This window comes from Urocitellus parryii, chromosome 10 (assembly GCF_045843805.1).
Source record: "Urocitellus parryii isolate mUroPar1 chromosome 10, mUroPar1.hap1, whole genome shotgun sequence".
NCBI lineage: Eukaryota > Metazoa > Chordata > Mammalia > Rodentia > Sciuridae > Urocitellus > Urocitellus parryii.
Window position 1 is genome coordinate 51,064,956 of NC_135540.1, and position 27,660 is coordinate 51,092,615.

A 27,660-nucleotide genomic window follows, 5' to 3' on the forward strand; every position below is an offset into this window, starting at 1 on the left:
CTCTGTAAAGGAGTGTTTAGAAAGTGAGAAAATCTGCTTTTTTCTTACTGTTTTCTCAGAAATGTTTGAGAGGTAAAACCTGAAACTCAGTGCGATGCTCATGAGCTTTTACTTGGTCAAATTTTTTTAACTAAAATTGTTTATTATAAATAAGCAATATCTTTTAAAAAAGAGACTATTGTTTCTGAAGTCTCTACAATTTAGTAGTGACCCTGAATAAAATGCAAAGCCATACTCTTGTACTCAGCAAGACCAAGGCATGTCTTGGCTTTCTTAAATTCTCATTTATATGCATTTTTAGGCAGGGCGTTGTTAAAGAAGTTTCAACTCACCACAAGGTGCTGACATGTATTCCTTTAAACATATATTTTCCTGTTGTTTTGATATGTAACTCTGTTCCCCGAAAACAGATCTCCTCCTTGCCCCTGTCATTTCTAGTTATCCCAACTCTGAGTCTCATTCCTTCCTCCACTGGGAGACTTTCCCCTGGTTGGCCTAATTCAAATTTAAAAGCCTGGATCAAGTCTCAGTGCCAGTATTTATACTTAGCTATTAATTAATTAATCTAAAATTAATCAATTCACAAGAGGAACATTTTTCACAGATGTAGTATGTTTGCATCCATTCACTTTCTCAATTTTTATGTTTTAAGGAAGTTCTAAGCTTGCTGTTGAAATTCCTTGTATCAGTAACAGAACAACTGGTTGTTCTAATTATAGCAGCATGTTACAAATGACTATTTTATTAAAGTGTAGATAATATTAAATCCTTTAATTTATCCTAAAAAATTTTATTAGGGTTTGCATATCGTCTTACATTAACAATCTACCTTGCATATCCTTCATTCCATTCCATTACAGGAGTTAACATATTTATCACAGTTAATTTAAATATATTTTGTTATAATTTCAGCATCTCATATCTGCATCTTGTTTCATTGAGAACTTTATCTTTGGGGTGTGTTTTTCTCTAATTTTTGCATACGTAGTAATATTTTGTTAAAAGTACTGATGCTTAAAGTAATACAAACTGTGTTAAGTAAGCCTTTAGGGTGTAGGTTTTGTTAGTCTGTTTGGGATTTGGGCTATATTCAGTGTTTGTTGTACCTGTAGCAACCAGTGACTTCTAGTTCTTCTAATGGCCTTTGTTTGGTCTTCTGTCTTGGCATTGGGGCTTTCCTGTGCATCACTCCTAGCCCTTTTGACTGAGGTGCTGATGTTATACTACAGGTATTGTTGGTGTGAAGTTAGGGTGTGGGAGACAGCCAGTGTTTAAATCCTCTGGTTTGTCTCATTCCTTTGGTTGACTCATGTCTTGGAGCCAAGGCTTTCTCAGATGTTTTTTTTTTTCCCTCCTCCAGTTGCACAGTTCTTCACCCCCTGCCTTGTCCCCTATTCCTTTCTCTAGGTGCAGATTACCTAGTCTATTTTCTTTAATCTCTGTTTTAGCTAAGATAGAAAATATGAAGGAGATCAAGTTGCGGATGAATTTCTTTCCCCTAGTTAGGATGAGATTTCAAAACGGCATGCTGTTGATGGACATTTAACTGGAGAATATGTATTTCTTTTCATGGAAAATGTTCTCTGGCTGTATTTCACACTATTTGTCTTCCTTTTCCTTTGTTAGGAACAAGGAAAGATCTTTTTAGAATCCCCATTGTGAGAACCTGTTAATGTTCCTAGAAGGAAATCTCATGAGAAAGTGGGGCTACCTCTAAAAATACAGCCCCTATTTTTTTTTTTTTACTCTCATAACAGTCTATTTTTGGCCTCTGGTAATAGTCCAGATTATAAGACAAGTGTTTTGCAAGCTTATGACTCCAGGGTATTCTACTCTAGTAAGTAGACCTCAGATGTTGCCCTACAAATATGCTTAATTCTTTAAATTTGGGAATGGTAGTTTGACTTGAAAACTTGGTTCTCTGAAAACTTCCATAATAATTGTTAATTTTAATTTTTACAGATATTTTCTTTTTGTAAGAATAAGATCAATGCCTTCTACACTCATTGTATGTCAAAGAATAAACAGAAATCTGAACCATTTTTTAAATGGGTTTTTATAGGAAAGTAAATTCATTAGGGCATCAGATCTTTAAAAATATGTAGATTTGTAAATTTGGTGGATATTGGCAATGTGTTGCAGTAATCTTGGATGTACTATTAATGCTAAACTTTTTTGAAAATTAAGTAGTTCAAAGGATAAATGTTAAGATTAAATACTGAGCCTGAAAACTGACTAATATCTATAATCTCAACATAAAAATTTACTGAATAAGGAGTTGCTTCCTATAGATGAGCAAAGAAAGCAATCATTTTGAGATGGAATCCTAGGAAGTATGATCTCATAAGTGGTACAAAACCATTGCAATAACACAAAATATGAATGAAACTAGAATAGATTATTCAGGTTTCATCACAGTTCAAATTCCATATCTAAAGAGAAAATCTTATTCATTCTTAAGAAGATGGTGACTTGAGTAGCAGATATAAGAAGTATAGTCCTGGATTCTCTATTGGACTTTATTATGATGTTTTTGAAGCTTCTTACTTGTCTAAGCTTTTCATATACTAGATTTTTATTTTAGTTTTACTATTGATTTTCAGCTTAAATTTCATTATTCAAGTTTTTGGTCTTCAAATCCATTATCCAACAACCTTATTTTCTTTCCATTTCACATTTTCTTTAATCTGTCCTTTAAATAAATATTTTTAGATAAAAATCTGTTTCCAACAAAAAAATTGAAATTACAGTGACAAATCTTAGTAAAAAGCAAGTAAAATTTTATCCTAGAATTTGGCATAGATTTCTATCCTTATTTTAGAGGTTTGAGCAGGAGATCTTTTGTTCACTTCTTAAAATAAATTTAGCAATGGGGTGACATGCACTTTATGCCTTAAAATCTTTATTTTCTTCCTGCTTATATGATGCCCAAATTAATAAATGTCAATAAAGTGGCTCCATCTTATTAAAAAGAATATAACTTAGTTAACTCTAATTCAATAAATTGCATTGATTATATAAAAATTTTTAAATCTTAATTTCATATCTATTTTCCATATACACTCAGCTTATATAAAGTATGCCTTACAGCATGGATTACTGTGTACCCTGCTACATTTGAGAATATTTTGCAAAATGCTGAGTTCTTCATAAAACGCTAGTTTTATTTTCTTCTCATCATTAGCAACAGCAATGATACTTTCATAGATTTTGTGTAAGGATACAGTGTTGCTTTTCACACTATGAGACCTCTGCTCAGGTTCACAGAACTGCAAACTAATAATCCTGATCTGAAATACATTATCAAGTGAATTGGAAGTAATAACACTTTCTCAATGAAATATAATTTGTTTATTATCTTTCAAATATATCAGAAATTTGAATTGGATTAAGGTGAGAACTAGCTTGCAAACCTGGAAGACTTAGACATTTCAGAAGAAATGAGTGAATTTGAAAATTGCCAGAACTACTGTTGCTTCCAATGCATCCTTGGCTCTTACAGAAACTGCTATTTTGCAAAATACATACTTGTCATATTAGAGGAATAGTTCTATGTATTGTGCTATATTGTGGGTATTTTGCTGATGATAAGCAAAATGTTAGCTTGCAATGAATTTTAATTTAAATGGTGCTGCTTATTCTTTTTCATAATACTGTATGGGCATCTTGTCACTATATCTCCCATTGTGATAGTAACAGCTAATTAAATTATTGTTCATTAATATGTATGAGCAATAATCTTTCACACCTTTTTTCATCTAATTTATATTGATTGTGTTATTACATAGTTATTCTATTTATTTGATATTTATTATCATTTCATAAACAAGACATTGATTATAGTTAATGGCATTAAAATAATAATCCACAAGTACACATTATCAAACTCTCAAGTAACCATAATAAGCCACAAATTGATTTAAACTTATTTTATAGTTTCATTAGAATTTGTGCTTCCTAAAAAGTTATATAACCCCAGAGGGCTTTCAAGATGGCAGACTGGAGGTGATTTATTCATGGCATGAAAACAAGAAGCAGACAGGCAATGTCCAGACTTTACTGGAATTTAAAATGGGCATTCAAAATGAATCAGGGACTCAGGGTGTTAAATATTATAAAATAAGGAAGAAAACCTCAGTGGCACCTAAAGCACCAGCCAGAGCAGTTCCTTCATGAGCAAAGTGGAGGGATAAGGGAATTAAAGGAAACTATATTTGTAGGAGTCCTGAGGCATGTGTAGATACAGAGATTTTAGAGATCAAGGACATTAGCAGGGCATAATGGCACATGCCTGTAATTCCAGTGGCTCTGGAGGCTGAGGCAGGAGGATTGCATATTCAAAGCCAGGTTTAGCAAAAGTGAGGTGCTAAGCAGCTCAGTGATACTCTGTCTCTAAATAAAATACAAAAAAAAGGGCTCAGTGGTTAAGTGCCCCTGAGTTAAATCCCCATACCCCCCCCCCCAAAAAAAAAACAAAAGAGAAAAAGAGAAAAATAAATCAGGGACATTGTCCAAATAAACTGAAAGGTGTGCTGCTCAATATCTTTGTGTTTGGGAAAAAACTGCCATCTCTCCAGGTGGCATGTGGAGGAGAAAGGAAGGAACCATTCTGTAGCCATGAATTGGCCATCCAACTGGAGTCTGGCCTGAAACACAGGCCCAGTAAACACACACTGCATGATATAGTACGCTGAAGTGACGGGGAGAAATTCAAACATAGAGGTTTACATAGGGGACAGCTGGCTACCCCTTCCCTTCCATTCTTGTTGCTCACAGGAGCAGGTGGGAGACACACACTGGGCCACAAATTAAGAAGGGGCGAGGGCAAGAGAGGTTGAATTTGGAGACTGAACACAAGACAAGGAAATGTGGGGGCCACAGGTGACATAGGGGACTAAGAATTGGCTCCTGCACTGATGTAGAATGGACAAGGCTGGACACTCCGAAGAATTATCAAGAAGCAGGTTTATTGGTTCAGAGGGGGACTTTTGCCTAAATCAATTTGTCCCTCTGAACCCTGTGTCCAGAAATTTGTAGAATTTTATATCCAGTATGTAGGAGGAGGAGAGGGTCAGAAGCTCACAACTTGCACAAGTCTATATAAAAGTAGTGTTTTTTAATGTAGTGGGTAACTAACCCAAGCATACAAAAATAAACCAAGGACACTTTGTGCTTGGGAAAGGAAGCTTCCTTCCCTCCCTCCAGGGAGCTGGTTTACAAGGAACCTAATTAGCACCATTCACTCTTATTTTTTGGATTGTAAAGGACTTTCCCTAGGATCTAACTACTTTCCTTTGAAGTGTAAATGCCCCTCTGTAGGCTCCAGACCCAAGGCCTATCTCTCTTATCACACTCTGCTTTTGAAAACATACTTCCCACCTGAAAACTCTTAAACACAATCATGTATCATTTTAGACTAGAAAATTTATGACACTAAATAACTTATAAGTTTTGTGAAAAACTAGTAAGGGGTCTTCAGAATGTGGAATGCTGATCTCCTTTGGGTCCATGACCAAATTTAGTTATTGCAAGATAGAGCAACAGGAAATAGGAAGCATAATCACATTCTGAACTCTTTTGCAGAAATCCTTGCTGATAGTCTAAGAACAATTATTGTAAGGGTGTCTGAAGAAGCTTAATTAAGTTTTTTTTTTTTTTGTAGAGGAGGGGTGTGCCACTATACCACCATAGGAGTGGAAACCGGGGTGATCTTTGAGTTCTTCCAGCATAGACTGGCAATTACTGGGTCTTGGAGGCGTTTTGATTTAAAATATCCAGACCAATTGGCATTCAGCAAAGAGTCTGGAGCCTGCCTAAACCTAAATCCTGCCTCCGGGAATTCCTTCTACAGGATTATTTTTCTCACTCCAGCAATCCAGAAGGTGGAGCTAGATGACCCCAACTAAAACTGGTGAGAAGCCAAGAATCTTCTGAACTCTAATAGAAAGAATTCTTTACCTTTTCCTTGAGTTTTTTTTTTTCCTTTATTATTCTCCCCCCCCCCCTGGTCCTTTTTTCTCTGTTTAATTGTGACTTTAATGGTACACAGACATTTATACATACACATATTTGTTTTTATCTCATTTCTAGAATTTTTGAAGCCTGCTATTACTCATGAATTAGTTTTTTTTGAAGAATAGGCTATTTGATTAGTAGTTTTATTTTGTATTATTTTTATTTTTAAGTTTTAAAAAGTTTTACTTTATATTTTTTCTCTTACCTGTTTTGCTTGATTCTCTTTCTCTCTTTTCTTCCACTAGCAGCCAATCTCTATTTTCTCTCTTCCTTTAATTTTTTACTCCTATCTTTCCTTCTCCTTCATAATCATCATAATCTATATTACTTCTATTCTCTCCCTGTCCACCACTTAAAATTGTAAACCCTTTTGCAATTTGTTTATATTATAAGCAATAAGTGGTCATATAATTTCTGTTAATTTTGATGATTAATATTGTAGATATCATAGTAGGAATTATTTGGCTTAATGCTGCATATTTTTTGCATTGTTTGCTGTTATTATTTATCTCTTCCTAAACAGTGAAATATTGGAAATCTTCAGAGACACTATAAGTCCACAGGGTAGAAATTCTACTGCCATAAATCCACATTGTTAAATGCATAGACACACAAACAACATGAAAAAGCAAGCAAACAAATTGCCCCAAACAAATCAAGATACTCCAATAACAGAATTATACATCAATCTATACTAAATTATACATGAATTCTTCTCCAAATTAGACTATATTTTAGGCTACAAAGGAAATGTTAGCAAATACAAAAGAAAAATTGGGATAATACCCTGCATCCTATCAGATCATAATAAAATGAAATTAGAAATTGATGATAAAATAAAAAATAGAAGCTACTCTAACACCTGGGAGATTAAATAATGTGCTGTTGAATGACAAATGGATAGCAGACGAAATTAAAAAAAAATACTTAGAGGTAAAAGAGAATAGTGATAAAATATATCAAATTCTCTAGGACATTATGAAGGCAGTGCTAAGAGGAAAGTTCATTGTATTGAGCTCATTCATTAAAAGAATAGAAAGTAAAATAAATAAATAACCTAGCATTACATTTCAGTGCCCTAGGAAAAGAAGAACAAATTAACACCAAAAGCAGTAAAAGACATTAAATAATTAAAATCAGAGCTGAAAACAATGAGATTAAAAAAAAGCAGCAATCCCCCCCAAAAAAAATCAATGAAAGAATTAGCTCTATGAAAAGATCAATAAAATTGATAAACCTTTAACCATGCTAATGAAAAGGAAGAGAGAAAAACTCAAATTATTACAGTTTGGGATGAAAAAGGAAATATCACAAAAAGACACTACTGAAATCCAGATGATAATCAGAACCTATTTTGAAAATATATACTCTAATAAAACAGAAAATCTTGCAGACATCAACAAACTTCTACAGACATATGACCTACCCAAGTTGAATCAGGAAGACAAAGAAAATTTAAACAGATCAATTTCAAACAATGAAATTGAAAATGCCATCAAAAGCCTATCAATAAAGAAATGCTCAGGATCGGACAAATTTTCATCTGAGTTCCACCAAACCTTCAAAGAAGAATTTACACCAATACTTCTCAAATTATTCCATGAAACAGAAAAGGAAAAACCCTTTCAAACTCATTCTATGAAGCTAGTACCACCTTGATACCAAAACCAGAAAAAGACACATCAAGGAAAGAAATTTTCAGGTCAATATCCCTCATGAACATAGACACAAAAATTCTTAATAAAATGCTGGCAAGTTACATAGAAAACCATATTTAAAAGGTAGTATACCATAGATTAAGTGGGATTCATCCCAGGGATGTAAGGTTAGTCCACATGTGAAAATTAATAAAAGTAATTCATCACATCAATAGACTTTTTTTTAAGAGAGAGAGAGAGAGAGAGAGAGAGAGAGAGAGAGAGAGAGAGAATTTTTTAATATTTATTTTTTAGTTTTCAGTGGACACAACATCTTTATTTTATTTTTTTGTGGTGCTGAGGATCGAACCCAGCGCCCTTCGCCTGCCAGGCGAGTGTGCTACCACTTGAGCCACATCCCCAGCCCATCAATAGACTTTTAAAGACAAGAATCACATGATTATTTCAATAAATGAAGAAAAAGGATTTGAGAAAATATAGCATTCATTCATGTTTAAAACACTAGAAAAGGTAAGGATAGTAGGAACACACCTCAACATTGTAAAAGCTATCTTTGCTAAGCCCAAGGCCAATATCATTCTAAATGGAAAAAAATTGAAAGCATTCCCTCTAAAAACTGGAACAAGACGGGGATGCCCTCTTTCCCAGTTTCTATTAAACATAGTCCTGGAATCTCTAGCCGAGGCAGTTAAAAGAAATTAAAGAGATACAAAAAGGAAAAGAACTCAACCTGTCCCTGTTCCCTGATGACATGATTTTATATTTAGAATACCCAATAAACTCTACAAGAAAACTTCTAGAACTCATAAATGAATGCAGCAAAGTAGCAGGATGTAAAATTAACACTCATAAATTGGTTGTGTTCCTATACATCAGTGATGAATCCACTGAAAGAGAAAGTAGGAGAATGATCCAATTCATAATAACCTCAAAAAGAAATTGGGGAATCAATCTAACAAAAGAGGTGAAAGACCTCTACAATGGAAACCACAGAACACTTAAAAAGAAACCAAAGAAGACCTTATAAGATGTAAAGAACTTTCATGCTCTTGGATAGGCAAAAGTAATATTGTTAAAATGGGCATATTACCAAAAGTATTATACAGATTTAATACAATTCCTATTAAAAATACCAATGGCTTTCTTCATAGAAATAGAAAAATCAATCATGAAATTCATTTGGAGAAATAAGAGACTCAGAAGAGCCAAAACAATTCTTAGCAAGAAAAGTGAAGCTAGAGTCATCACAATATCAGACCTTAAGAGCAATAGTAACAAAAACAGCGTGGTATTTGTACCAAAACAGACACGTAGACCAATAGTACAGAATAGAAGACATAGAGACAAACCCATATAAGTACAGTTATCTTATATTAGACAAAAGCACCATAAATATAAGTTGGAGAAAAGATAGCCTCTTTAATAAATGGTGCTGGGAAAACTGGAAATCCATACATAACAAAATGAAATTAGATCCCTATCTCTCACCCTGCACAAAACCCAACTCAAAGTGGATCAAGGATCTAGACATTATACTAGAGAATCTGCACCTACTAGAAGAAAAAGTTGGCCCAAATATCCATCACGTCAGCTTAGAAACTGACTTCCTCAACAAGACTCCTAAAGCCCAAGAGGTAAAATCAAGAATCATAACAGGATTGTATCAAACTAAAAAGCATCTTCACAGTGAAGGAAACAATCAAGAATGTGAAGAAAAGCAAACAATCAAAATAAATTATAAATAACAGGTGAGTGCATAATCAATACAGATAACTGTTCCATTGTTAACATTTATATTTAACAATTATATCCTCAATATGCACACAATGTGTTCTTGAAGAAAGACTTATTTTTTACTTTACAGCAAATCATAAAATCATAAGTTAATCAGACTCTTTCACTGTAGACTTTGTATCTGAGGAAATGTCATGAAAGTCTGGATAATCTTCCACCTTCCTACCTGAGTGACCTGACACTCCAAAAGTGAGGGATGAAGAACAATGATTTTCTCTTTCTACACACACACACACACACACACACACACACACACACATGGTATATACACACACATGTATGTGTGTATATATATACATATGTGTATGCATATATATTACATATATAATTATAATGCACTAACTAAAATAATAGTAATCATAGTAGAAGGGAGATCTGTAGAGTAGAGCAAACAGATGTGGGAGGGAGGACAGGAGAGAAAGGGAAGGTGCTGCGGAATCAGATTGATTAAATTGTAATGTGCATGTATAAATATGGCATAATGAATCCCATTAATGTATATAATTATATGCACCATGAACATTTTAAAAAAAGAGAATGTTGGGCTGGGGTTGTGGCTCAGTGGTAGCGCACTTGCCTGTAATGTGTGAGGCACTGGGTTCGATTCTCAGCACCACGTATAAATAAATAAAATAAAGGTGTATCAAGAACAAAAATAAATTTAAAAAAAGAGAATGTTAACTTATGTTTATAGGAGTCAGATAAATTTCAAGTGTCTCTAGCTCTCACCAGGTAGATAGAGGTGACTCCAGTTCTGAGTTTCTTACCTTTTGAAATGTAATCCCTAGGGAGATAAGCTTCAATTCCTGGCACCCTGAAACCAAACCTTGGGACCTAATCTAGGCTGCAGGTATTTGGATCTTAAAATAGAGCAATTAAGTAAATAAAAGGCTATATATACCAAAGCTAATTCCCAAGATACATGAAAAGTAAAATGCTTGTAGAAGTGAAAACAAACATTACCTATCTTTATTTCATATATGTTTCTAGACCCCATGAGAATAAAGCTGCTTACAGAAGCGCTAAGGAATTCAGAAACATTATCTTTAAACTCCTAAAAATTAAAAGGTAAAACGAACTATTGACAGCAGCTAGAGAGGAAAATAAAGACACACTACATAAAGAAAAACAAAGGTAAGAATTATGGAAGCATAACAAGATTTTGTGACATTTTAAAATACTGAAAGAAAAAATCTCTTAAGTTAGAATCTGTGCTTTCAAACATACGCTTTTGGAAAAACAAAAACTGGAAGAAAGCACGCCCAGTATATCTGAGTTGCAAGTGATGCTAAAGGGAATTCTTCAGGTAGAAGAATAAGAGATATGATCCAGTCAGAAACTTTAGAAAACTGATTTTTTACAGTTTCTTGTAAAATGAAATAATCTACATGTTTGCTACAATTTGGATCTGGGTGGGAGGTCCATGTGTTCAAGTCTTGGTTCCCAGCTTGGCACCATTGGGAAGATGTGAAAAGTTGAAGAAGTGGGGCCTCATGAAGGTGTCTGGGTCTTTGGGGATGTGCTTTGAAACAGTTGTAAGACTCCAGTATCCTCCTCTTTCTCTCTTTTGTTTCCCACCATGATGTTTTGCCTCACAGGCCCCAAAACAACCGGGCTAAATGATCATAGACCAAAACCCCCAGCATTATGAGCCAAAAGTAGACCTTTTCCTGTTTAGAAGGTAGTTATCTCAGGTATTTCTTATAATGATGGAGAGCTGACGAATGTCATGGTCAAAACTCAGTAACTTAAGTCAACTCTGGGGAGTTGTTCAAATGACAATTTAGTGCTCAAAGCTTTTGCTATGCTGGTTTGTGTTTGTCCAAGTCATGTGTGCTTTGGGGATTAGTCATGACATGTCTGAACACATAGGTATATTATGGGACCCACTTTTCTTGCTCTTTCCTTCTGTATTTCCTGCTCTCAGTGCAGTTTACTTGAACCCCTTTCAATATATTCTCTTTTCATCTTTGATTTTCTGGTCATAAATAGAGTAGTAATTTGATAAAATTATACTGACATCACTATGACTAGAAGCTAAAACTAATGTCAAGTCACCAGAAGGAAACAAAAACAAAAAGAAAACGAGGAAAACAAAATTCGCACTTGTAAGTTGTTTCTTATAGTTTTCACTCTCACAATCCACCTACTTTCATTTTTAGATTCTTTGGAAATCTTTGGATATTTCAAAACTGTTTACTTATTTATCTAAATTTTACTTGTAAAAAATAAGACAGATTTGTTCTCGGGACTTACTTTGCTATAGTAAAACCCAAATTCCTCATATTTAAATTTGTGCCAATTAGAATTTCTGCGAATGAGCTTTATTTTCAGAAACACAACTCAATTCTTTCTCAAACCTTAAAGTATACATTTTTATAATTTTCTTTCAAAAATGTTCTAGCTTTTGTAACTGCTATAACTATATTTTTTTCAATAATCTATTTTTTTTTATTCTAGCATCTAAAGTTTTCACATATCTGTTTTTTTCTGGCTGTCATTTCAATTTATTCTCAGGCATTGTTTCTTGTTTTCCTATGTACTCAGTATCATTGACCCTGTATTGACCATTTCAAAACCTATTTGTAGAGGATTTGCCTAACCACCTGCACTGTGATCCTAAAGGCATTCGTAGTCCAGAGCTGCTTTAAAACAATTTTATGGCTTGAGCCTCCTTGAATCTTCCAGAACACACAAAGACCCCTGTAAATGTGCATGATGACTAATTTAATTCTTTCTCTTGCTTCCTCTAAGGGTTATCACTTTGGATTTCTTCCTCGTTTTATGAGTCCAATACCCAGCTCTGGGTTTTATGCCCCTCTTATCTTGGGAGAGTCCAAATTTTAATAACATTTGCGAATGCCTTTGAGAAAGAGAAAGGAGGAGAGTGTTCTTTAGTATTAATTTGGGTTCTCTTTCCTCTTCAGTTTTCACATCAGCATATTTTGACTTTGGCATATATTCCAATCTTTTGGTGCCAAGATTTTTACATAGTTTATCCAGTATGTTTAATTCTTTCATTATTAAAATTAGTCTTATTAATCAAGATATACATTAGCAGATATCACAAGACTATGGTTTTAAGTGTAGAGCTTTGCCATTTCTGGGATTTATTTCTGCCTTATTATGAAGTATATTTATGAAATTTTCAAAAAATAGCCAATCATACCAACATTTTATAATCTATTTGTTTCTCTATTGTATTATATTTATTTTATTACATGTCAATGTACTCAAAGGCTTATTCATGAAATTTCTATATTCTTAAGTAGTTTCATTTTAAAATTTCTATATCAGCATTATTCTCTTTAAATCACTATCAATTTATAGTATTTTAACATATATTTAGTAACGATCCTCTTAATTTTTTTGTCAAAAAGTTTTTGCTTATACTCATGAACTAATTCACCCCAATAGATTTTAGAAATAACTTTGGGTTTTTCTAAATATTCATTTGAATTTAATTTGGGATTTTTAGGTTTAGAGAAAAGTATTAACTTGGTAACACCAAGTGTTCCAAATAAGCAAATATATATTTGTCTGTATTATCTAGCTTTATTTGAGCTAGTTTTTGCATTGTCATTGTCCCAAATTTTAGATTTTCAAATAGCCCAATTGGGTATTATTAAGAATAATGCCATGAGCAATTTTGTTCATTTCTTCTGGGAAATATATCTGTGAATCTGAATTTTCCATGGGCATAAATAGATATGGTCTTGCTGAATTATGTTTCATGCAAAACAAGTTAGTAGTAACTGCCAACTTGTTTTCTCAAATTGTTAAACAAATATACATTGCATTGACATTTTTAGTTTTATTTGCTTTGCATTTCACTAACATTTGGTATTGTTTTCTGTTGCTGCTATTCTGGTAGGTATATAGAGGTTTCTGCTTTATATTCCTATCATGAGAATAAAAAGGTGAGGACTTTTCATATGCTTGTCATTTAAATATTTTGTGTAAAATGCCTGATGACATTTATCAATTGGAGGTGGGGGTTTCATGTTCTCCTTATTGACTTTTCATATGTTATAAAAGTTTTCTTTGTCATATCTCATTCTTTTCACCCCAACAATATGGCTCTTTTAATAGAGATTATTAATAATATGCCCACTTTCCTTTTATCTTTATAAATGAGGTTCTAACAAGAAATTTTATATAGCTCAGGATCATGATCACAAATTTTTTTCTAAAAGTCCTAATAAATTTTATCTTTCACACATATTTACAATCCTTAGAAACTTAATTTTTTCCATATAAATATCCAATTTACCTGGCACAATTTTTGAACACAGCAGTTTCCCACAGTCCTAAATCAGAACAAATTACGAGTATCTATTTTTGTTGTTGTTGTTTGCTCTCTATGCTGTTACATTGTTCTAGTTGTCTAGCACTGTGCCTTTTTTTTCTTGATACATATCTTCATTATTTTTCCATATATTTTGTAGTCCATACATGCTTGAGCATTCATGTACACACAGAGACACAGACACACAGCACACATACATTGTGCCAGAAATTTCATTGAAAGTGGACTGAATTGATCAGTTGCTATGGTCTGAATATCTCCCCTAATATTTCTGTGTTGGAAATTCAATCCCCAATGCAATAGTATTGGGAGGTGGAGCCTTACAGATGTTTAGATCCATCAGAGTTCTGCCCTCATAACTGAATTAATGGCTCTGTGATGTGGCTTGATGGAGTGAATTAAATTCCTTTTTTGCCTCTTCTGTTCCTTTACTATTTCAGGAAACACTGTTCCTTCCCTTTGGAAAATGCAGCAATAAGGCACCATCTTCAAGTAGGTAACAGCTCTCATTAGCCAACCATCCTGCTGGCACCTTAATTGTGGACTTCCCACCCTTGGGAACAGTGAGAAATTAATTTTATGATATGTCAATTACCCAGTCATAAATATTTTGTTATAACAAATAAACTAAGCCATCAATTAATTTGAGAAAATTAGCATTTTAATGAAATTTGAGTCTTTCTATACACAATAGAGTATCATTTTAAGTATATTTTGATCTATTAATTTAATTAAATATTTCGGGTTTTAGTGTAGAAGTCTTGAAAATGTTTTGTTATGTTCACTGTTAGCATTCTTATGTTTAAGGCAAATGCTATCTTTTTCTTCTTTTCTGCAGCTTGTATATAGAAGTATAACATTATTTACACCAAGTGAGGTGAATAATTTGCTACTAATGTCCTAAACACTAAATTGTAACTTGTATTTTTCTCTATATGTAATAATGCTAACAATAATAACACATTTTACTGTCTTTCAAATATGTATGTGTGAATGCATTTATCTATCATCATCCATCTATATCTTCTCATTTATTCATTAATTTCTTGATTTTGGTGTTTGAAATTGACTAGAAACTTCACTATAAAACTAAATATAAATGGTGATCTTAGACATCATTTTTCTATTCCTCAAGTCTGGAAAATAGATTCACAGTTAATTATGATGTTGATGAAAGATATGGCAAATCCTCTGAATCAAAGAATCATTTATCATATAATGTATTATAGTTATTTGAAAAATATCTCTTTCTGAAACTATTGAGTGTATATTTTTTAATGTAGACAATGGAAGTTTTGAATATATAGAATATAGCAATTTTGTATATGCTTGCTAATTATAAAGCCCTGAGGACCTGGGTCAGTTCAAAATGATTGATTTTTCTCCTCATTTTTTGGATTGTATGTTATTCATCATGGTATCCCTTGTAATTTTTGATTATAGGTCAAACATCATTTTTACCTGACTGAAAATCTAGAACTACTTATTATTCACTACTTAGGCAAGATCCTTCTGAGTACTTAATGCCTAGAATTATGAGATTTTTCACCACTTTGGCTGGTGAAAACAGACATGACTTCCCAACTCTGTGTTAGTGTTGGGGATAGTGTCCTCCAATTATTTGGTGTGCAGTTGGCCCCTGACTTTTGATGCCTTGACTTACAATTCTTCAGACTTTATATTGGAGAAAATATAATATGCATTTAGAAAAAAATTTTTTGAAAATTTTTGTGTGTATGTGTGTGGGGAGGAACTGGGGCTAAACCTAGGGCCTCATACTAGCACAGACTTTGCTGGTGAGCTATGTCTCCAGCAGCTGAATTTTGAGTGTGGATTTCTTCCCCAGTCTAACAACATGCAACATGATAAGGACTTGAGATACTAGTCAGTGACAGTATCTTATGATAACAGGGCTCACAGGAAGACTTCTTGTCATGGGAGTAAACAACTGATATTCTATAGTGTTGCTAAGCTTTTATATCTGGTAGATTGGTTTTACTAAATGCATTTATGAATTACTGTAATTTCAATTTATGATAAATTTACCTGACCATAACTCTGATAATTTGAGTAGCCTCCATAGTTCTTTCACTATCCTTGGTTAGTTTCCTTACACATCAGTACTCTGAGGGGTACTTAGGGAGAATCTTCAGAATAGCATTAGAATTTTCTCTTTATTTTTCTTTATTCTCTCTGATGCTCTATTTCATTATATACTCAGAATTATAGGCTGCCATCTAAACCAACATTGCTCACCAAGGGATATCTATCTCTACCCTCTATGCAATACAGACTGGAAACTCTTTCATTGTAGCTAACAGTTATCAATCTAAGGGTTCAGCCTCATTTGTTTCTCCCTTTTTTCCAGGGATAACCAATGTCTTGTTATTACTTGGCTATTATAGAATTTTTAGTTGTTTCAGGTGAAGAATTAAATCTGGTCTCTATTACTGCAACTTGGTCAATGGTACCAACCCCTAGTGTCCTGTTACATTTCCACTATTTTTATTTCTGTATTATTTATAGCACTGTAAAATAGTCATGTTCTGAGGGATGCAATAATTGTGGAGCTATCTTTATACAATTATATTGTAAAATTTGGGAAAATGCTCTAAATACCCTTGCAAAATGTGCATTCTTCTACAACTGGGTAAATTGATATTTAAGTACTAACTGATGCAAGGTTATTAAATATTTTTCTAGATCGGCTACATGCTACTATTTTTATTGTTTGTATTATTATGATTTGTTGAAAGGGCATGTAAATTCTTCTAACATTATTGTCAATAATCTATTTCACCTTTAGCTCTTCAGTTTATTAATGTCTGTTAAGCTATGCCATTAGGTACATATTTAGAATTTGTAATTGCCCCTTCTTTTTATGAAGGCCCCTGTAACTTTATGAAACATAACCTTCACATCCAATAATGCTTATTGCCCAGAGGTATACTTTTTCTGATGTTAATATTAGAAAACTGCATGAGCTTTCTTATGGTTAATGATTGCATGGATATTGGTTTTTAATCTGAGATTGGCTAGAATTCATGGACAATTCTGCTTCAAATGAGATTCCTATAGTGAGCAATCTCTGTTTGGGGCTTTTTTTTTTTTTTTGTGCTTTGGTGTAGATCCCCCCCCCCGGTTATGCTACAGTTTGATTATCTCCTAATACAATCAACTTATTTCTTTCTTTTACTTCATGCATGTTAGAACTGCTGAATCTAGACCTATTACTACTCTTCTTTCCTTCAGCACTAATTATTGCTGCCACAAACACTTTGCATTTGTAATTCTTTTTTGTCATCTTATTTCAAGAAGAGTCAGATTGGTGAGGTGATGTAAAATTTGAGATTCTTAATTAATGTGATTCTAATTAATCCAGTATTATAAAGAGTACTTTCATCAATTAGTGACATGAAAATTTGGTAAATTTATTTTTGCTCATAAATAACTGGCAATTGAATCTTATAGGAATATTTTTAAGAAAAAATATTTGTTGAAAATTGATAGCAGATATTCTAGGTCTTGCCATTTAGCTAGCAGGAGAAAATGGTTCTAAACATAAGTCACCAATTATGCATTTATACAAACTATCTTGCTTCAAAAAAGTCTACATTTGCATAAGTTATTAGTGGTAACACAACATATAGAAGAAAGACTTTATTATATATGTATGGTAAGTATGTGAAACTCTTATTTAAAAGCTGGGTTTCTTTTTTTAAAAAAAAATTTTTAGTTGCATATGGACACAATGCCTTTATTTATTTTTATGTGGTGCAGAGGAACGAACCCAGTGCCTCACACATGCTAGGCAAGCGCTCTACCACTGAGCCACAACCCCAGCCCCTGAAAACTGGGTTTCTTATATTTGTATTAGAAATAATCTGAGGTCAAAATTTCCAAGACAAGAAATGTTGGTTTATAAACAAGCATTTTTTCCATTAAAAATTAGAAACACCATAAGCCTTTTATTTTTTTTTCAGGTTGCTGTAATTTACTTGTATATTAGTTGTGAATGCTAGTGAATCAATTTTCAATGTGCTTATGTTTCTATTTATTGTTGCCTTTGTTAGCCATGTAGGATAGAAGGGATTGCAATCATTCTGCTACTAACAATATTCAATGTTGTGATCAAAATGTCATTAAGCATCATTTTATGTTTTTATTCATGCATTATAGTTATACATAATAGTGGGGCTCATTTTGATATATTCATACATGATTGGAATAAAATTTGATCCATTACAATCTCTACTACTTCTATTTTATCTCTCCTCTCCTCTGCTCCCATTCCTCTACTTTACTGGACTTCCTTTTATTTATTTATTGTTTCTATAACTGGTGCTTTCTATAAATATACATATACATACTGCATATTTTGGTCAATTTCATTCTGTAGGTTCTCCCTTCTCTGTCCTCCCTCCCTCCCTCTTAATTTCCTTCTTACTACAGGGACCTCCTTTCTATTTTCCTGGGATAGCAGCATGTTTTTTTTTTTTTTTTTTAATTTCCTTACTTCTTTCTCATTTTTGCAGATGAGAGAAAATTAACCTTTGTCTTTTCGAGTCTGACTTACTTCATTTAAGCAAGGTATTGTCCGGTTCCATCCATTTATCAGCAAATGACACAATTTCATTCTTCTGTGTAAAAAAGAAGAGTAGAAGATTAAAGATCAGTGGAGTAGACAAAGGGGAGTGAAGGGAAGGGTGGGGAGATGGGATAGGGAAAGTCAGTTGAATGAATCTGACCCAACTTTTCTATGTGCATTATTCTATATATGAATATACAACAGTGAGTCTCACCATCATGTACATCCACAAGACACTAATTTTAAAAAAAAATTCTATAAGTAAATAGCAGAAAGATCAATAGAATAGTGGGAAGGGGAGGAGGGAGGGAGAGGAAGGGGAAATGCTGGGACTGAATTAGAACAAATTATATCCCATACTTTTATAGTTATGCCAGAGTATATTCTATTGTCATATAGAACTAAAAAGAAGCAACAAAATATTTACACAAAACCCCCCACTTTAATATATACTATTGTATTTTTCCATACATCTGTTGACAGGTATGTGGGTGGGTTCTATAACTTGGCTATTATGAATTATGCTGAGAAAAACTTTGATATGACTATACCACTACTGTATGCTGATTTTAGTTTTTTGTTGTTTTGTTTTTTGGATAAATACCAAGGAGGGCATAGCTGGATCAAATGGTCATATTATTAGTCTTTTGAGAAATCTCCATACTGCTTTCCAAAGTACTAATTGTCAATTCCACTGAAAATATATGAGTGTACAATTTTCCCCACATCCTTCCTGAAATTTATTATTTGTATTTTTGATGATTATCATGATAACTGGAATGAGATGTAATCTTAAGGTAGTTTTGATTTGCATTTCCCCGATTGCTAGGGTTGTTGAACATTTTTTTTCATATATTTGTTGGCTATTTGTATTTCTCCTTGAGAATTGTCTCTTCAATTCTTTTTTTTTCTTTTTTTTTTTTAGTGCGCTTTTCTTTGCCATTTTCTTTAGTGACATAGGTTGCTAATTACATATACAAGGATCCTAATTTTCCCCCTTCCTAAGTCACTTGCTAAGAGAGTTCAGGCCCATGTGCAGAGTAATCAGCCTCTTTAGGCCAGGAGAGTAGTCATTAAGTACGTTTATGCTTCAGTGATGTGGTTACACATTTACGAATGGCAAATCTAAAGGACAACATTTTAAGAGAAATTGGTTTCAAGAGGTGCATTTGGGTGTACAGAGTTAGTTAGGTAACTGAAGTATTTAGAACCCATCTAACTGTACGACCTTATGCAAAGCTGGTCAATTCTCCGTGGCTCCCTTTTCATCAGTAAAATGAGGGTAACAAAACTGGTGGCACTCAAAGGAGACAACAATGTCACATTGCCAGCTTAGTGTCTGGCATATATTTAGTGCTAAGTCAGCAGTAGCTGAGTCTGAGATTACTCCCAAGATTGAATTAATCTATGTAAAAACACATGTAATATAGTTCTTGATTTGCAGGGAAGAAGATCTGACTAGGTAATCCTGTTTTTTTTTCTTTCTTGTGTTAAATTAGATTTAATATTTTCTTGTGATTCTCTTTATCTGAACAAACTCATTTCCAGGATGTGTAAAGACAGAGAGGGCTTCAGGGTGTGCTACTAGTACAGTATACCACAGGGCCCACACAGAAAGGTGTCCACACTTGAATTCATGAACTCCTGTCACCATCTTGAAATAATTTTGGAGAGAGTTCAGTACAATTTATGTGGAGAATTTACAAATTCTCCAAAAATGATGTAATTGGCCAGGCCTGGTGGCACATGCTAATAATTCCAGCAGCTGAGACAGGAAGAACATGAGTTCAAAGCCAGCCTCAGCAATTTAGCAAAGCCCTAAGCAACTCAGAGAGACCTTGTCTCTAAATAAAATATTTTTTTTTTTAAAAAGGGCTGGGGATGTGGCTCAGTGGTAAAGCACCCCTGGGTTCAATCCCCAGTATTCACCCCCCAAAAATGATATAGCTGATCCTGCTAAAAAAAAAAAAAAAAAAAAAAAAAAAAAAAAGGTTATGTTTTCCCTACTGGATATTTTATACTCATTTATGACTCCTCTTGAGTTTGAGCTTCACAGAAGTAAATAAATAATTACTATGTTCTCGTGAAAAGAGTAAAAAAGAAAACTCTAGAAAAGTAAGGAGGTGAGATTGGCAGTGTAGTTGGGCTCAGGCTGCAGACGGATGAGTCAAGACAACTAAATGACCCTCCGGAGGCCTTCACAGGGTCACACATTCCTGTAAGTGCCTAAATCACCCTGGGGGACTGACCCAGGCACGGAGAAAATATTCTATATTATAAAATCTATGGGGCACAGGAATCAATAATCTAGATCCTTCAAGGTGTGAGGCCTATTCTGGCTTGCTGGTCTTCAGGATGTCAGGAGCCTTTGTCTTTTGGTGGCTGGAAGTCAGGAGTGGCAATCGCCCCACCTTCCTTGGCAGGGGACAAGCGCCACATTTGGCAGAAAAGTGTGCTCTCGAGAAAAGGGAGCAGAGAATCTTTTGGCCTGAGCTCCAACTAGGATGGATCAAGAATGAGAACTCACCCTTGCACGCCAACCAAATGCTGCTGTAATTAAAAACAAACCTTTGGAAATAAAGTGTTTGGAAATTATTTCAGTTCCAGCACATTCACATATGAGCTCATCAATAGTTATAATTACTTTATTTGGTCACAGGATTTTTTTTTTTTTGGGGGGAGAATGTTGTCTTTTTTTTTTTTTTGGTTTTAGCTCTCTCAAAGAGAATCCTACTTTTGTTGTTGAGGGAGGTAGAGAAAAACATAAATAAATAAACTGGAGGTGAAAACATAGGTAATGTCATAAAGTTTCAGAAACCTCCGGCACATTTGGATTCTATATTTTACATCAAACCTCCTAAATTGGCAGCACTGACTTTTATTTATTTTTTATTTTGTTTAATTATTTTTTTATTGTTGTTCAAAAAATTACATAGTTCTTGATATATCATATTTCACACTTTGATTCAAGTGGGTTATGAACTCCCATTTTTACCCTGTATACAGATTGCAGAATCACATCAGTTACACTTCCATTAATTTACATATTGCCATACTAGTGTCTGTTGTATTCTGCTGCCTTTCCTATCCTCTACTATCCACCTCCCCTCCCCTCCCCTCTTCTCTCTCTACCCCCTCTACTGTAATTCATTTCTCCGCCTTGTATTATTTTTCCCTTTCCCCTCACTTCCTCTTGTATGTAATTTTGTATAAACCTGAGGGTCTCCTTCCAAATCCATGCAATGTCCCTTTGCTCTCCCTTTCCCTCCCACCTCTCATCCCACTTTAATGTTAATCTTCTTCTCATGCTCTTCGTCCCTACTCTGTTCTTAGTTACTCTCCTTATATCAAAGAAGACATTCGGCATTTGTTTTTTAGGGATTAGCATAATCTGCTCTAATGCCATTCATTTCCCTCCAAATTCTATGATTTTGTCATTTTTAATGCAGAGTAATACTCCATTGTGTATAAATGCCACATTTTTTTTTATCCATTCGTCTATTGAAGGGCATCTAGGTTGGTTCCACAGTCTTGCTATTGTGAATTGTGCTGCTATGAACATCGATGTAGCAGTGTCCCTGTAGCATGCTCTTTTTAGGTCTTTGGGGAATAGACCAAGAAGGGGAATAGCTGGGTCAAATTGTGGCTCCATTCCCAGCTTTCCAAGAAATCTGCATACTGCTTTCCAAATTGGCTGCACCAATATGCAGTCCCACCAACAATGAACAAGTGTACCCTTTTCCCCACATCCTTGCCAGCACTTGTTGTTGTTTGACTTCATAATGGCTGCCAATCTTACTGGAGTGAGATGGTATCTTAGGGTGGTTTTGATTTGCATTTCTCTGACTGCTAGAGATGATGAGCATTTTTTCATGTACTTGTTGATTGATTGTGTGTCCTCCTCTGAGAAGTGTCTGTTCAGGTCCTTGGCCCATTTGTTGATTAGGTTGTTATCTTATTGTCTAATTTTTTTGAGTTCATTGTATACTCTGGATATTAGGGCTCTATCTGAAGTGTGAGGAGTAAGATTTGTTCCCAGGATGTAGGCTCCCTATTTACCTCTCTTATTGTTTCTTTTGCTGAGAAAAAACTTTTTAGTTTGAGTAAGTCTCATTTGTTGATTCTAGTTATTAACTCTTGTGCTATGGGTGTCCTATTGAGGAATTTGGAGCCCGACCCCATAGTATGTAGATCATAGCCAAATTTTTCTTCTATCAGACGCCATGTCTCTGATTTGATATCAAGCTACTTGATCCATTTTGAGTTAACTTTGGTGCATGGCCAGAGATAGGGATTCAGTTTCATTTTGATGCATATGGATTTCCAGTTTTCCCACCACCATTTGCTGAAGATGCTGTCCTTCCTCCATTGCATGCTTTTAGCCCCTTTATCAAATTTAAGATAGTTGTAATTTTGTGGATTGGTTTCTGAGTCCTCTATTCTGTACCATTGGTCCACCCGCCTGTTTTGGTACCAGTACCATGCTGTTTTTGTTACTATTGCTCTGTAGTATAGTTTGAAGTCTGGTATCGCTATACCGCCTGATTCACACTTCCTGCTTAGCATTGTTTTTGCTATTCTGGGTCTTTTATTTTTCCATATGAATTTCATGATTGCTTTATCAATTTCTACAAGAAATGCTGTTGGGATTTTGATTGGCATTGCATTAAACCTATAGAGAATTTTGGTAATATCGCCATTTTGATGATGTTAGTTCTGCCTATCCATGAACAGGGTATATTTTTCCATTTTCTAAGATCTTCTTCTATTTCTCTCTTTAGGGCTCTGTAGTTTTCATTGTGTAAGTCTTTCACCTCTTTTGTTAGGTTGATTCCCAAGCATTTTATATTTTTTTTGAGGATATTGTGAATGAAGTGGTTGTCCTCATTTCCATTTCAGAGGATTTGTCGCTGATATACAGGAATGCCTTTGATTTATGAGTGCTGATTTTATATCCTGCCACTTTGCTGAATTCATTTATTAGCTCTAATAGTTTCTTTGCAGACCCTTTTGTGTCTGCTAGGTATAGAATCATGTCATCTGCAAATAGTGATAATTTAAGTTCTTCTTTTCCTATTTTTATGCCTTTAATTGCTCTGGCCAGTGTTTCGAGAACTATGTTGAACAGAAGTGGTGAGAGACGGCATCCCTGTCTTGTTCCAGATTTTAGAGGGAATGCCTTCAATTTTTCTCCATTCAGAATGATGCTAGCCTGAGGCTTAGCATAGATTGCTTTTACAATGTTGAGGTATGTTCCTGTTATCCCTAGTTTTTCTAGAGTTTTGAACATAAAGGGATGCTGTACTTTGTCAAATGCTTTTTCTGCATCTATCGAGATGATCATATGGTTCTTATTTTTAAGTCTATTGATGTGGTGAATAACATTTATTGATTTCCATATATTGAACCAGCCTTGCATCCCAGGGATGAATCCTACTTGATCATGGTGCACAATTTTTTTGATATGTTTCTGAATCCGATTCGCCAGAATTTTATTGAGGATTTTTGCATCTAGGTTCATTAGAGATATTGGTCTGTAGTTTTCTTTCTTTGAAGTGTCTTTGTCTGGTTTAGGAATCAGGGTGATGTTGGCCTAGTAGAATGAATTTGGAAGTTCTCCCTCTTTTTCTATTTCCTGAAATAGCTTGAAAAGTATTGGTATTAGTTCCTCTTTAAAGGTTTTGTAAAACTCTGCTGTATACCCATCTGGTCCTGGGCTTTTCTTAGTTGGTAGTCTTTTGATGGTTTCTTCTATTTCCTCAATTGATATTGGTCTGTTTAGGTTGTCTATATCCTCCTGACTCAATTGGGGCAGATCATATGACTTAAGAAATTTATTGATGCCTTCACTATCTTCTATTTTATTGGAGTATAAGGATTCAAAATAATTTCTGATTATCTTCTGTATTTCTGAAGTGTCTGTTGTGATGTTGCCTTTTTCATCCCGTATGCTAGTAATTTGAGTTCTCTCTCTTCTTCTCTTCATTAGCATGGATAAGGGTCTGTCAATTTTTTTTTTATTTTTTCAAAGAACCAACTTTTAGTTTTGTCAATTTTTTCAATTGTTTCTTTTGTTTCGATTTCATTAATTTCAGCTCTGATTTTAATAATTTCTTGCCTTCTACTTCTTTTGCTGTTGTTTTGCTCTTCTTTTTCTAGGATTTTGAGATGAAGTATGAGATCATTTATTTGTTGGTTTTTTCTTTTTTTAAGGAATGCACTCCAAGCAATGAATTTTCCTCTTAGAACTGCTTTCGATGTGTCCCATAGATTCCGATATGTTGTGTCTGTGTTTTCATTTATCTCTAAGAATTTTTTAATTTCTTCCTTGATGTCTTCTATAACCCATTGATCATTCAGTAACCTATTGTTCATTCTCCAAGTGATGCATGATTTTTCCTTCCTTCTTTTATCATTGATTTTCAGTTTCAGATAAGATGCATGGTATTATCTCTACTCCTTTATATTGTCTAAGAGTTGCCCTGTGACATAATATATGATCTATTTTTGAGAAGGATCCATGTGCTGCTGAGAAAAAAGTGTAACTGCTTGATGTTGGGTGGTATATTCTATATATGTCAATTAAGTCTAGGTTATTAATTGTGTTATTGAGTTCTATAGTTTCCTTATTCATCTTTTGTTTGGAAGATCTGTCCAGTGGTGAGAGAGATGTGTTGAAGTCTCCATGATTATTGTATGGTTGTCTATTAGACTCTTGAACTTGAGAAGAGTTTGCTTGATGAATATAGCTGCACCATTGTTTGGGGAATATATACTTATGATTGTTATGTCTTGTTGGTGTATGGTTCCCTTGAGCAGTATGTAGTGTCCCTCTTTATCCCTTTTGATTAACTTTGGCTTGAAAGCTATTTTATTTGATATGAGTATGGACACTCCTGCTTGTTTCCGAAGTCCATATGAGTGATATGATTTTTCCCAAACCTTTCACCTTCAGTCTATGTATATCTTTTCCTATCAAATGTGTCTCCCGTAGGCAGCATATTGTTGGGTCTTGTTTGTGATCCATTCTACTAGCCTGTGTCTCTTAATTGGTGATTTTAAGCCATTAACATTTAGGGTTATTATTGAGATATGGTTTGTTCTTCCAGCCATATTTGTTTATTTATGTTACTAAACATGGTTTGTTTTCCTCTTTGATTATTTTCCTCCCTTTACTGTCCTACCTCCCACTGTTGGTTTTCATTGTTATTTTCCATTTCCTCTTCCTGTAATGTTTTGCCAAGGATGTTTTGAAGAGATGGTTTTCTAGCTGCAAATTCTTTTAACTTTTGTTTATCGTGGAAGGTTTTAATTTCATCTTCCACCCTGAAGCTTAATTTTGCTGGATATACGATTCTTTGTTGGAACCCATTTTCTTTCAGGGTTTGAAATATGTTATTCCAGGATCTTCTAGCTTTCAGAGTCTGTATTGAAAGATCAGCTGTTATCCTGATTGGTTTACCCCTAAATGTAATCTGCTTCCTTTATCTTGTAGCTTTTAAAATTCTCTCCTTAAAATTCTGTATGTTGGGCATCTTCATTATAATGTGTCTATGTGTGGATCTCTTATGATTTTGCACATTCAGCGTCCTGTAGGCTTCTAAGATTTGGGATTCTGTCTCATTTTTCAAGTCTGGGAATTTTTCTCATATTATTTCATTGAATTGATTGCTCATTCCTTTGGTTTGGACCTCTATACCTTCCTGTATCCCAATGACTCTTAAGTTTGGTCTCTTTATGTTATCCCATATTTCTTGGATGTTCTGCTCATGGTTTCTTAACAGTCTTGCTGAGCTGTCTATGTTCTTTTCAAGTTGAAATACTTTGTCTTCATTATCTGATGTTCTATCTTCTAAGTGTTCTACTCTGCAGGTAGTATTCTCAATTGAGTTTTTAAGTTGGTTTACTGCTTCCTGCATTTCTAGGATTTCTGTTTGTTTGTTTTTTATTACCTCTATCTCCCTGTATAGTTGATCTTTTGCTTCTTGGATTTGTTTATGTAATTCATTGTTGAAGTGATCTTTCATTGTCTGATTTTGCTGTCTAATGTCTTCCTTGAGACTCCAGATCATCTGAAGCATGTATATCCTGAATTCTTTATCTGACATTCCATCTGCTGCAGCTATTACCTCTTCTAAAGTTGAGTTGACCTGGATTGCTTGTGGTCCTTTCTTTCCTTGTCTTTTCATACTGCTCGCGTTGCTTTCTGCTTGGTGAAACTGTTGTGTTTTGGCTAACTTCATTTAGTATTATCTTTTCCAATGCCATCATTTACGTGCAAATGCCATGATTTTATTCTCTTTTATTGCTGAGTAAAATCCCATTGTGTATATATGCCACATTTTTTTTATCCATTCATCCACTTTTTCTTAGATAATTCCCTTAACTGATATGACATGACCTTCTTTGTCTATTGTGATTAATTTTGGCTTGAAGTCTATTTTTTCAGATAGGAGAGTAGGGTACTCCTGCTTGTTTTCGGTCTGTATGACATCGAATATCATGATGAAATTTCAAATGACTTCTTTTATAGTATGTAGTTAGCATTGAAAGCTATTCAATGGAACCAGAAGTCAGAAGTGAGTACAAGTGATGCCACTTGGTGGACAGGAGAGTAAAAACAAACAAACAAAAAAACAAACTATTTCAATAAAGGGTTGAGTGTTGATTAATTTAACATTTAATCATATTTTCATTCAAAGACTATTTTGCCATGTTAATATCTCTAACAGAAGAGATGATGTAAGAGTTAAATAAGACAACTATAACCTCAAATCCCTAGGCATCTTGAATTTGGATACTATCACATTAATAATCCTCAATTTTCTTCCTTTTTATTCTCTTTTGACTACCACCCTCTATAATAAATTTATTTAAAAGCATTTATGAGACCCCCTAAACCATGCCAGTGTGTTTTTAAACAAGTCTGATCCTGATGTATGTCACTATATAATTTCTAGAGCAATATGCCACCATTTCCCATTGGGATTAATGAGTCCTGCCATCATTTGGGCACCTTAACTGATGTATCAGATTTTCCAATGTTGTTAGAACTTCTACAGTGAAAACAATGCAGATCTCCATATTTCATGTCATGTTTTTCCACTAAATATCCTTAAAAGGCTACTTTAAATATGTACCTAACGCAGCCCTGATGGTTCTGAGTACAGTATCTCTCTTTGTCGACTGGAGTCCACCTGCAGTACCAGCTAACACCAACATTTTTTTTCTATGAATTTCAGTGCTTGCCCTGTCCCCCAGTTAGATACTGAATTTTCTGTAAATTTATCTCAACT